Below are 13,227 nucleotides of genomic sequence, written 5' to 3' on the forward strand. Positions count from 1 at the left end.
GTGACTGAGTGGGTAAGAAAACAAGACCCACACATGTGCTTCCTACAAGACACCCACTTCAGGTTGAAAGACACAAACAGACTGAAAGTAAAGGGATGGAAAAAAATGTTTTATGAAAATGGAAATGGAAAAAAAAAAAACCCAAGTTGGAGTAGCAATACTTATTTTAGACAAAATAGACTTTAAAACAAAGACTGTAACAAGAGTCAAAGAAGGACCCAGTAATCCCACTTCTGGGTATTTATTTGAAGAAACTCAAAACACTACTTTGAAGGGACATGTGCATCCATAGTGCAGCATTATTTACAATAACCAAGATATGGAGGCAACCTGATGTCCATCAATAGATGAATGGATAATGAAGAGGGGGTAACATATATACAGTGGAATGTTACTTAGTCATCTGCAACAACACGGATGGACCAAAAGGGTATCGTGCTGAATGGAGTAAGTCAGACAGAGAAAGACAAAGAACATGTGATTCACTTATATGTGGAATCTAAAAAACTAAATAAATAAACAAACAAAACATAAACAAACTCATAGATACAGAAAATATATTGATGGTCGCCAGATGGGAGGGAGGTTGAGGGGATGGGTAAAGAAAGGGAAGGCACAAATTAGTAGTCACAAAATAGTAATGGGGATTTAAAGTATAGTATTAGGAATATAGTCAATAATATTGTAATAACTATGTATAGTGTCAGATGGGTACTAGATTTATCAGGGTGATCACTTTGTAAGTTTATAAATATCTAATTCCTATTTTGAACACCTCAAATTAATGTAACATTGTATGTCAGTTGTAATGGAAAAAAAATAAAATTAAATTAAAATAAAATGATAATTGTGAAGATTAAATGAGATAATACCTGAAGTGCTTAGCACAGTGCCAGACATAATGTAATTGCTGCTTAAATATTTGCTATTATTACTAGGAGCTGAACTTAAGCATTTATACTTAGTTTTTTTCAAAGGAGCATCTATATGGTTTGTGAGTCTCAGAGGAATCACTGCAATTGCTTTGTTCTGTTCTCAAGCCCAATAACTTTAGAATTTTTACCCATGGTCCACAAGCACATGAAGCAAAGTTATGAATCAGTCTTCATCACCTCTGAGCAGTAAGACCACTACCAGTCACTAAATGTGCTTGAGCAATTGACTGGAAACCTAAACCAAACCTCGGAAACCAAGAATTCCAGCTAAGTCCTCTTACCAGAGGACATTCTGTCCATTAACCTGAAGCGCTAATGTAGTCTCCCAACTCAGAGTACGCATCTCATCCATGCTCCCAAACTGGACTCAGGCAAGCAACTGCGGCCTGCCACTCACTCACTCACTCACTCACTCATCGAATATTCAGTAAGCATTTACTATGTATAGATCCTAAGCTCTGCATGGTGTTGATATTTATACATTAAAAGAGTCTCTCCTAGTTGGAAAATCAGAAGAGTTCTCGGACAGATGACCAATCAGGGGAGAAAATTTAAAAATATATATTATCTGACAAGATTCTCCTTGAAACCAAGCTTGAGGAAATTTAAAAATGTTTCTCAGGAGTGACAAATTATGAATGGAAATTCAGTGTAGTATCCATTGTTACTAACTTCAGTGTATATAAATATCAATGACATTCTCTTAAAAGTACAAAATGTACTTTTTTGTACTGGACAAAGCTGCCATGAATAAATCACAGAAGGAACATTTCTGGAAAAAATAGATGATGCTGAAAATACTTGTGTGAAAGATCCCTCAGCTTGATAACCTGTGAAGAATGATTATTATTCCTAGCCACAGTTTATTGATAGGTATTCATTAACTATAAAAATATTTTGTAGATCCATGGATCTTTTTACCCCTAATCTTCAAAGTGCTTTACAACTAAAAGTGAATTTTTCCTCCAATATCCTATGGACAAATTTAAAGGTAATTTTTAGCAAAACAAGCATTAATGCTCAGAATCCCTTACTTAGAAGTTTTGAACCCAGACTATGATCTTGTTGCCCAAAGCTTTGAAATGAGGAGCAACCAGTTCCCAAGTCATACTGAGAGGGGACCCCAACAGAGGGAAACTCTTGATATGCCATCAAAGAAAGAAATTCAGAATGTAGGAAAGGCCATAATTGACGGCGGCACTTGCAGCTGGCATGACCTGTTGGGTAAACCAGAAACCATGTGAAGTTGTAGGAAAAAGTGCCTTGGGTCTCACTAAAATGCCCAATATCAGCTTCCGTGATAGCAGAGAGGTGCTCCCTCCAGTAATCCAATGCCACCCAAGATATAGGCAAAGAGAGCAGGAATGCCCTGGCACAAGAGTCCAAGGACTGGACTGTCAGTATTGGTTTCACTACAGCATGGCTATGTGACCTAAAGTGAGTCATGTCACCATTCTGAGCCTTTATTTCTTCATCCACAGAATCAGCATGGAATAGTTTGGAGCCATATGTCACAACTGGGCAGCCTGCATGACAACATTGTCTAGTAGTCCTTCTTTTTTTGGCCCACACTCTGTTTTGTTTTGTTTTATTTTAAATGTATGTACTTCTGGTTTGCCTCAGCTGCCACCATTCCTTATTACCTTATACTCAGTCTTCCTCTCTTATTTATATCACTTTCCTGGCCACTGTAGGCATTCGAGGTTGCAATACCTGGATAAGCTGATCTCTGATGCTGCTTCTAACCCTGATACCCAGAGAGTCTAGGCCTAGGAGATTGCTAAGCCTCAGCAGTCAAGTAGGTAAATTACAGGATTAGGAAGCTTTGGAGTTTGTTTTTTATATACTTTCCAGACTCTTCCATCTTTGAGCAGATGGTGTAATCTCCTAGGCCTCTTTCTATAGCTCCCCAACAGCCAAGCTCCCCATTGCAGTCACAGAATTAGCCTTTTCTGTCTCTTGCCCACAGCAAGTGATATCATACATCTTAGATCCTGGTTTATTTTCTAAATCTCTCCTCTCAACTCTTAGAGGCCAGCTAAGGGAAATCACCTACATGGCAAAGAGTTCTTGTCCAGGACAAGCCTTGAGTCAATGATAGAGGAAAGAGAGGTAAGAAAGAAAAGGTAAACACTATTGGAGTGCTCTCTCCAAAATTTAAGTTAGAAGGGAGTCATAAAGTCAGGCCAGTTATTTTTCAAATTATCTTTTATAGATTCGCAAACTTTTGACTCTTTCAGCTGCCCTAGCCTTTACTGACTGCTTTCCTAGTTGAGTTGGTTTCATTGAGCTCCCTGGCAGACCTCCCCTTCGTTTGTGTTGACCTGAGGGCACACAGCTGCCGTGGGCCTCTGGGACACAGGCCATCTGTACAATGCAACCTTGTATTGTAGAAACTTCCCCACACATGTCTGCACACAGGACTTCTGTCATTAGCACAGTCTTGGGGTGGAATGCACAAAGGGTGGGGAAAACAACCTCTTTCTCAAAAACTTTCTTTTTATAAATTTGGCCCCCCTGACAACGCGGAATTTTCTTCTGTGGCTGAAGAAAATATTTCTCTTAAACATGAGTTATGTGTCCTCAAATCTGTTGGCCAAACAGATAAGCGAGACAAGAGTGGAAAAGGACACAAACACAGATTAAAATCAAGGAGCCGATTCCATGAGCCACAGAATAATGGTGGTTTAGCAGTCGACTTTATTTTCTTAAATGGTTAATTGTCTTATTGCTAATAAAAAAAAAGTCAGTCATTTACTGTGGAAAATGAAAGAAATAAATAACCATCACCCATAACCTCACCACCCAAAGATTTCACGTTAACACATTTTTCAAAGACTTCTTCCTATGCATAGGAATATCTCTTTAAATGTAATTAAGATCATACCAGTCACATCTCTCTTTTTTTAATGTATTGGGGTAACACTGGTCAATACAATTATATAATTTTCAGGTGTACATTATCATTTGACATCTGTATATTCTATTGTGTGTTTACCACCCAAAGTCCAGTTTCCTTCAGCTACCATATATTTGATCCCCTTTACCCACTTCACACTCCCCCTACCCCCTATATTTGACCCCCTTTACCCTGTCTACCTCCCCCCTCCTCCCCCACCTCCTGCCCTCTGGTAACAACTAATCCATTGTCCATGTCCATGAGTCTCTGTTTGTTTGTCCTATTCATTTGTTCCTTTTAGGTGTATATCCCACATATAAGTGATATCATGTGATTTTCAACTTTTTCAGTCTGGTTTATTTCGCTTAGCATGATTATCTTGGGGCCCATCCAGTTTGTTGCAAATGGCAGTATGTCATCTCTCCTTATAGCCATATTCCATTGTATATATGTACCACAGTTTCTTTAGCCAATCATCTATCGTAGGACACTTTGGCTGCTTCTATTATGTCCTATTATTCCACTGTGAATAATGCTGCTATGAACATTGGTGTGCAAATATCTTTTTGGATATGGGTTTTCAAGTCTTTGGGGTAAAGACCCAGTAGAGAGATTGCTGGATCATATGGGAGATCAATTCTTAGTTTTTTGAGGAACCTGCATACCATTTTCCACAGTGGCTGTACCAATTTGCATTCCCACCAGCAGTGTATGAGGGTTCCTTTTTCTCTGCATCCTCTCCAACATTTGTTATTACTTGTCCGGTTGATTATAGCCATTCTAACAGGTGTAAGATGGTAGCTCATGGTGATTTTGATTTACATTTCTCTAAAGGCTAGTGATGTTGAGCATCTTTTCATATATTTGTTGGCCATTTGTATGTCCTCTAGGGAGAAGTGTCTGTTCAGGTCCTCTGCCCAGTTTTTGATTGGACCATTTGTGTTTTTGTTGTTGTTGTTATTGAGTCATTTGAGTTCTTTGTATATTTTGGATATTAGGCCCTTATTGGAGGCATGGCTTACAAATATATTTTCCCATTCGGATGGTTGTCTCTTTACCTTGTTGACAGTTTCTTTTGCTGAGCAGAAGCTTTTTAGTCTGATGCACTCCCATTCATTTATTTTAGCTTTGACGTCCCTTGCCTTTGAGGTCAAATTCATAAAATCCTCTGTAAGTCCAAAGTCCTTCAGTTTCATTCCTATGTTTTCTTCTATGCATTTTATTGTTTCAAGTCTTATATTCAGGTCTTTAATCCATTTTGAGTTAATTTTGGTGTGCAGTGATAGACAGCAGTCTAGTTTCATTCTTTTACAGGTGGCCTTTCAGCTTTCCCAGCATCATTTATTGAAGAGGCTTTCCTTTCTACACTGTATGCTTTTGGATTTTTTGCCAAAAATTATTTGCTCATATTAATATGAGTTTACTTCTGGATTCTCAATTCTGTTCCACTGCTCAGTATGTCTGTTTTGCTGCCAATACCATGTCATTTTGATTACTGTTGCTTTGTAGTATAATTTGAAGTTGGGCAGAGTGATGCCAGTCTCATCTCTTAAAGTCACACTTTTCTTTTCAGGATATTATGAAATCTCTCCCAGGGAAGATAGAAACTTTATGTTATTTAATTTATTTGTAATAAAATTTTCAATGGCATAGAAGAGGTGGGAACATTTGTCCAGGACCACAGAGTTTTAGTCATCAAGAGAGGAGATTCAATCCCTCCTTTAAAATGCCAAGTATCTTATTCCTACTATTATCTCCTAACTAACATCTAAGATTTGACTTAGAACTGCTAGATTTTAAAGTAGCCTTGGGAGAAGTCCCAGAATACCACCATGTCCCAAAGATTTTGCCCTGGGACTGTAAAGAAGTGATCTTTATGGAGAGAACGAGAAGATACACATAAGGGAAGGAAGAGATGATAAGTATTTTTAGGGTTAAAAAACAAAGAAAAAAAAAGTTTCTGCTAAATGACCATATGTTCAGCCTCAAGCTTTAAACAGATTGCATAGCACCATCTAGGAAACATGGTTTCAGCAAGCGAGCCAGTACCCCACAAACACATTTCCCTTGTTAGATCCACCTTCAAGGTGAAGAGCCTATGAGGTGAACAGAAGTTGAGGAATTCTACAAGATAAAAGAGCAGCAATATGAGGAGTAACTGGTCTTGCTCTGCCCCAACCTGGCCAACCCCAGATGCTGGGTGCAGAGATGCCTGATGCTGCCACAGAAAGGCAGCTCTCAGGGACATGAGGTGTTCAGGACTCTTTGTTCCTGGTTAAAACATAAACCACACTGATGACTGCCTTTCCATGGAGTAGTCACATTGATGAACACGGCTGACCCTTTCAATAGTTCAGAGTGAAGTCAGGAGGCAGAGAAAATGAAATGCAAAGCTGCTTTATCAGCGAAAGAGCATTAAGCGCAATTATGTGAACTTCCCAACCAGCACAGTAAATTACATTTTTCAAAATTCTAGCAACTAATTTACTCTGGCCTTGAAAAACAAGTGATTTGTCTGAAACTGGATGTTTCCTAGAGGCACATAGTACTCTCGGGGCATTAATGCTTAAGAACTTTGCTGAAATATGGACATGGTACACTCCCCACAGTAAGGAGAGGGCCAAGGGAAGGTAGGGGACCTCTTGTCAGCTCCTCAAATGGCTCCCCATTCCCCAGAGTCAGGGGCACTGCTGCTCTGGCCCATAATTATAGTTGCGAAATCTGATCAAGGCAGAAAGCCCACCTCCCTGACTTCTGAGGATTGCCTGCTGCCTTATTGGCTCTTCCCGTGTCAACCATGTCTGGACTGGGATGGAACCAGAATCTCACCTGCCTCAGGGCTGGGACTTGTTCAAAGTCCCAGCAGCTCCTGCTCACCCATCCTGTATTGCTAAGAATAGAGCACCATACAGCACACCCGAACCCTTAGATGTACTGATCCTGAGGTACTCCTGGGAACTTTTCCCCCCAAAACTTATTTATTTAAAAAATTGAAAATATTTTTACTTGTCTTTTTTTTTTATCACCAAAACAAAATCTGTTCACTGTGAAAAATTTAGAAAAAAGAATATGTAGTAGGAGGGGAAAAAAGAAAAAAGAAAAATATACCCACTTACTAGTGATAATTATTGTTAATACTTAGTATCTATCCTTTTTACACATATTTGTGTAAGAGTATACATACACATTAATAATGTCAATTACATGGTAACCTGTATTTTATATTTAGTATATGATGATCACATTTCCATATCATTAAACATTCATTTCTCAACAACAGCAACTTTTTCACGTCAGAAGGCTGCCTCACAGCTACACCAACTCCAACATGGCTACCGGCTAAGAACTGGTCTTGAGATACAGGAAAGACTATTGAGCATTCCACTAAGAACAGGCACTCGAGCACCTCAAAATATTCACCTCAAAGACTTTTACAGATAGTCACAGTTAGACACAAGACCTAGGAAATGTGCCTGCTTCTTATGAGAGTCTTCACGCAGCAGAAAATGAATCAAGAACAGTGGAAGGTCACATAGAGACTCATTAATCAAAGCTACCACATCACATATGAGAGAGAAGTGCCAGGGCTAAAGTGACAGCTAAAAAGGCTGCTCATTGCCAGGCAGTCGCCTGCTTAGAGAGGAGGGAGCAGAAGGGCCACTTTCCTTACGGTGGAGCCATGCCAGCCTAGCACAGCTCTGTGATGTTTGGCCATTTTCCTAACCCTTCTGCCCAAGTGGAGGTCAAGGAGAAAGGGGTCGACTGCTCTCTTGAAGTGAGGCTTAGAAAGATTGCAAGGTCTTTGCCAAGAAAAGATAATTTTTGAGTCAGAGAGAAGAGGCGAGTCAAGTACCATGCAGAGCTAGGTGCCCAGGGCCTGTGAAAGAAGAAATTGCTTCTCCAACACTTGGATTTTCAGGAAAATTTTATACCTGTCAAAATCATGACTGGTTTTGAAGTGCAACCGACACTTCATCTCCACAACTACAAACCTTCCTCCCGAAAGGTAAACCTGGACACCCAGGGTTCTCTTTTCTATTTTGGTTTCTGTCCAGTGCTTAACACAGTGTTGCTGGTGTTCGTGGCTAAGGGTCTGAAAATTTTCTCTTGGTCGTCTTTTTTAGCCCATGTGCAGGAAGGTCTTCTATGAATGGGGAGAGCAAAATGGAGCTGAGCATTGTGCTACCTACGTCGCTAATTCTATCTTAGCAGCTGGTCTCTTTCCCAATTTTGGAGTCCAGCCAGGCCAGCAATTGTAACTGGGGACTTCCAAGGTTCTGGCGATTGTTACTTTAAAAGTCATTTCTGCTTTATCATCCCATGCTTAGCAAGAGAAATTGTGAGATCTCAGCTGCCCGTTATGTTGTTCGAGGTGAAGATTAGCAACAAAATTCATAATTTTATTCTCCTATCTTATTACCCAAATCACAGATACTGTGAGAACGATCTGGTTCTGCCTACACTGTCATCCCACACAACTTTGTGTTATAATCTGTGCTTTCTAATTGGCCCTGGTTTTGAGAGGAGTTAAAATGGACACTACTTAGTTAGAAAAATAATATAATAATATAATTGACTTTGATGGGCATTTTTTAAAAACTAAGAGACAAGAAGAGATGAATCTGTAGCAAACAGTGAATAGTTTTGTATAACTTAGAAGGCATAAAGGGAAGGGCAAGTAGGAAATAAGATTAAAAATAAGATGCATAGTTTGGAAGATCTTGAATATCAAGCTAAGGAGTTTGGATTTTATTCCAATAGCTGCATGACATCATCAGTAGAAAGATTATATGGTATCAGAGGATGACAAAGACTGAAAGAAAGTGAGGGATGAGAGGGGAGATGGGAGCTAATAGGGCCTCAGCTAGGACAAAAATGAACTCGTAGGCAGAGGCAAAATTCACAAAGCCTAGCAATTAATTGGATGTAGGTGAAGCCAATGATTTATGCCAATGACATTCTCTGGGTCAGTCTTCTCACACTTTAGCATAACAGAATCACTTGTGGGGCTTGTTAAAATACAGATTGTGGGCCCCTGCCTTGGAATTTCTAATTCAGGTCTGGAGAGGGGCCCAGAAACTGCATTCTAGCAAGTTTCTAGGAGATGCTGATGTTGGTGGTCCAGGGACCACACTTTGAGAACCAGGTCATCTGTGGCTCACCTCTGGTTAAGTAATTGCAAAGAAACAAGGGAGGCAGGGGAGGCAATAATTAGAGTCAATACGAATGAATTACCTTTGAACTTACAATGTCCCAAATGTCCAGAGCAAAAGGGCTCAGTTTACTGTGTAAAAAGACAACCTATAAGCTGGAAAATAGAAGGGTCCTAATTTAGGGCTTAGGTGTGTTGTTTTTCTTTGAAAATATACAGGTTCTAATCTCACGATGTAATGTTAGAATCAACAGCCCTGAGTTCAAATCCTGACTCTGCTCCCTCTGCCAATGACTTGTCTCGATTATTCTCTATGAAAACTGGGATAACAATGCCCAATGCATGGTGTGAGGAATAAGTGTGGAAGCCCATCAAAAACACTTGGCTCCATGCCCCACACTGTGGGGCTCTGCAAAGTTTGCTTTCCTCCTTACTCCAGCCCTTCAGGTGTGAGTGAAGTGGGTGCAGCCTGTGATGAGAGCTTTAGAAGCACCTCTGAGTCAAACAGCCCCTCAGAGACACCTGAGATCCTGTAGTTACCAAGTCACACTTTCAGATTAAGCATCGCCCCACTCTCTTTACAAATGTTGAATCTCTAAAGAATATGGGAAAATTAGTTGATCAGATTTTTTTTTTTTTTTTTTTTTTTGCCTGCTGGAGAGCACTGGGAAGGGGGATCTAAAATGGGACAAGACCATGGAGGAGTTGCTGGAACAAAGGGAAGTTTTGTGCCCTTTGCAATTTTGTTTCAGCCAGGAGGGCCTTGGCCAGAGCAGTGTCACTGGGGCCTTTCCAGGCTTTGATCCTGGCAGTGAGGCCCGTGTGAACCTTAGAGGGTTCTCAGAGTGCCCGGGTAGAGAAATGAGCTGGTAAGCACTTTTTTTTTTTTCTTTAACCATATATATCTGATGTCATAACATCCCCCAGACAGGAAAGCAGAATGCAGACTTGGCAGTGAATCACAGAGGGAAGAGTGTCTCAGACTGAGCCTGTCATGAGAACTTGATGACAAACAAAGCCCCAAGCCCCCATCCCTAACCCCAGCCCTGGGAGAAAGGGTTTGGGAAACAGGCGGCTTACCATGTTATTTCAACCCACTGAGATGGGGGTGGGGGAGGGAGATGAGGAAAGCCTGGGGTATCACACAAAAGCTGATTAAACCAAACACCAGGTCAGAGTTTGTAGGAAGGATAGGACCCTACTCATCCATTAAGTGGAGAGGTGGGGAGAGGAAGGAGAAGGGGTGGCTATAAATGACTTCCATGGTCCCCACTCAAATGCCATTTTATGATTCCATGATAGATAGGATCTAACAAGCCCCACCTTGGCCAAAGATGCATCAATAATTCAGGTCTCCCAGGTCCCTGGCTGTGAATTGGCACTCTTCATTTTTTTTTTCTTTTCTCTTATTTTTTTCTTTTTATGCCTTCTTTATTTTAATTAGGTTCAAGTATATAGTACATTGGTTAGACATCTTTATAGTTTGTCTAATGATCCCCCCATTTGCTCCATCCCTCCCTTGACCCTCCACCTAGCCAATGTACTAATGCATTCCCTTGCCATGCTCCCCATTCGCATTCTTCATTTTTTTAAAGCTAATTTACTTTCCTCCTAATTAGATCTAGAGACAGAAATTAATTAATTAATTGATTGATTAAAATAAATAAAAAATAAAAATAAAAGAGACAGGAAAGATATCTTAGGGCTTAACACTGATGGTCATTTACGAAACTTTTTTTTTCTTTTTCTTATGTGAGTTTTTGAAATTATTTATAAACAAAAATGTATTACCTTGCAAGTAAGAAAAGACACAATTATTTGATTTTAAAATGATTTAATTTAAAAATTTAAAAAATATATATGTTCACTCTAGAAAATGGTACACTTTTATTAAATACAAGTATAAGCTATATATGAATTTACTACCTGCATTTACACATTTTCCATGTTGTTAAAAAGATTATAATTATTATTTTTAACAACTGCAAGATATTTTATCATATAAATATACCATAGTATTTTTGTCTCAATCCCCAGTTGTTGGCTATTTATGTTTCCAACTTTTTATTATTACAAATAATGCGGCAATCAATCTTTTTAGTTCGTTTAATTTTCCTATAGATTACTTTGAAAATCAACCACCTATAGATTTTATCTTACCTCTAATTACCTTGGCAGGATTGAATTTCCATATACTCACACAATTGCATAAACATATTTTTCTTTCTGACTATATACCAATAAACTAATGTTTTTTTTCCATAGGGTCCCTCTCTCACACTGAGATTTTCTTATAAGCTCGTTAGGCATTTGAATTACCAAGACAATTGTCAATCTTAGATCTGAGCCTTAGAGATCATTTAGTCCTGTGACCATTTATAGGAAGGAAGCCTAGGCCCAAAGATGTGAAATGACTGAGCCAAAGGCATATAGTTAATTAGTGACCAAGATGGAAAAGCAACTTCATAAATATTTTCTTAGGACCAGTGAACTTTGGAGGATCATGAAACAGTAAACAATGGTAGAGCAGAAAATAGAATGAAAAAAGGCTTAGTGGTAAGAGTGGGGGAGGAGTAGAAATGTTGATAGGAGACAGGAGGGAGGTTTGATTAGGGAGGGGAGGAGAGAAACGAGACAGAGAACAAGAATGTAAAGGAAATAAGGAAAAAGAAAAAAGTAAATGAGGAAAGTTGACATATTTAGACCCTTTATGGCAGGGATTCTCAGTCTTAGCACAGTTGGCATTTTGGGCCAGATGATCCTTTGTTGTGAGTGGCTGTCAAATACATTGTAGGATGTTTAACAGCATCCTTTGCCTCTACCCACTAGATGCCAGGAGCACCAACTGTCCCCAGCTGTGACAACCAAAAACAATTCCAGACATTGCTGAATGTCTCCAGGGAGGCAAACTCACCCTGAGCTGAGATCCACTGTTTTGTGATATTGTTCCCCAATGATACCCCTGGAGAATACTTCCCCCATTCTTTACTGCTTGAAAGGAATGTAAAACATCTCCTGAGGAAGAGGCAGAAATCGTGAGCAAAATGTTGGAACACAGTTTATAGAGTAACCCAAAATGGTAAATTTATGCTGAAAGGCAGGGAGGCAAATCACTAAATAAAGCCCATTTTTCAGATAAAGAAAATGAGACAGGAAATACATAATTTGCTTTAGGCACTAAGATGAGTCAAAGAGAAACTACTAAGAGAAACATCAACTTAGGCTCTGACCTTTAGAAAGAAGAAAAACAAATTTATCACTAACCTCTTCCCTTCATCCCCATCTTTGTGAAAACTAGGAAGGAAATCTGTACTCTCCCTAGAAGCTGATGAAACATCAGGAATTGAAAGTTAACATTTACAGATGGTTTTGTTGTCGTTGTTGTTTTTCTATGAAAGACCAAAGGAGAGGGTAGTAAGGGTTAGATTTACTGAACTAAAATTAAAAAAAAAAAAAAAAGCCATCATGCACCAAATACTGTAAAATTCTTCACACACATTATCACCCCAAAGCCTCACATTAGCCCTTTGAGTAAGGCCTTATTATTAGCCCCATTCGACAAATGAGGAGTTGAGACTCAGAAATTAGGTAACTCGTCCCAGGTCATATAGCCAAGTGATAAGGCAAAGATTTCAAACCAGATCTGCCCTATTCAAGGCAGGGCAGTAACCTTTGGCACCCTTGCATCTGTGTGACTGTCTACTTCTATAAGATTGCTACTTGGTTTCATTTTAGGGTGCTTTCTAAGAAACCCCAAGGTTTGCCTTATCATGGACATGGGCAAGAGTACTGGACACTGCCTGTAATAGAGGTGTCCAACCTGGAAGATCCCCCGGGGTTCAACTACATCCTAGTTGTGAAAGAAAATCAACAGAATATGTCTCCCAAGGTGCCGTCAATGTCCGTGGCCCTGGGCTTGCTCCCATCCTAGGCCCTTCCTCTGGCTGCGTTTCACAGAACACAGGAGCTGCCCTCCCATCCCCCAACGCAGCACAGCTGGGCCACTGTGATCCTGGCATGATACTTTAGTTCCTTTCTTTTACAAATGCAATTAAACAGGGCATTGCTGTCGAACTTGTCTTTAAGACTTTTTTTAAAAGCAGTTTTAGATTCACAGCAAAATTGAGCAGAATGTATGGAGATTTTCCATGTAGCCCCTGCCCCACACATGCACAGCCTCCCCCATTATCCACATCCCCCACCAGAGAGGGAGACATTTGTTAAAGTTGATGAACCTACAT

Source organism: Rousettus aegyptiacus, unplaced genomic scaffold (assembly GCF_014176215.1).
Source record: "Rousettus aegyptiacus isolate mRouAeg1 unplaced genomic scaffold, mRouAeg1.p scaffold_m13_p_4, whole genome shotgun sequence".
Classification (NCBI taxonomy): Eukaryota; Metazoa; Chordata; class Mammalia; order Chiroptera; family Pteropodidae; genus Rousettus; species Rousettus aegyptiacus.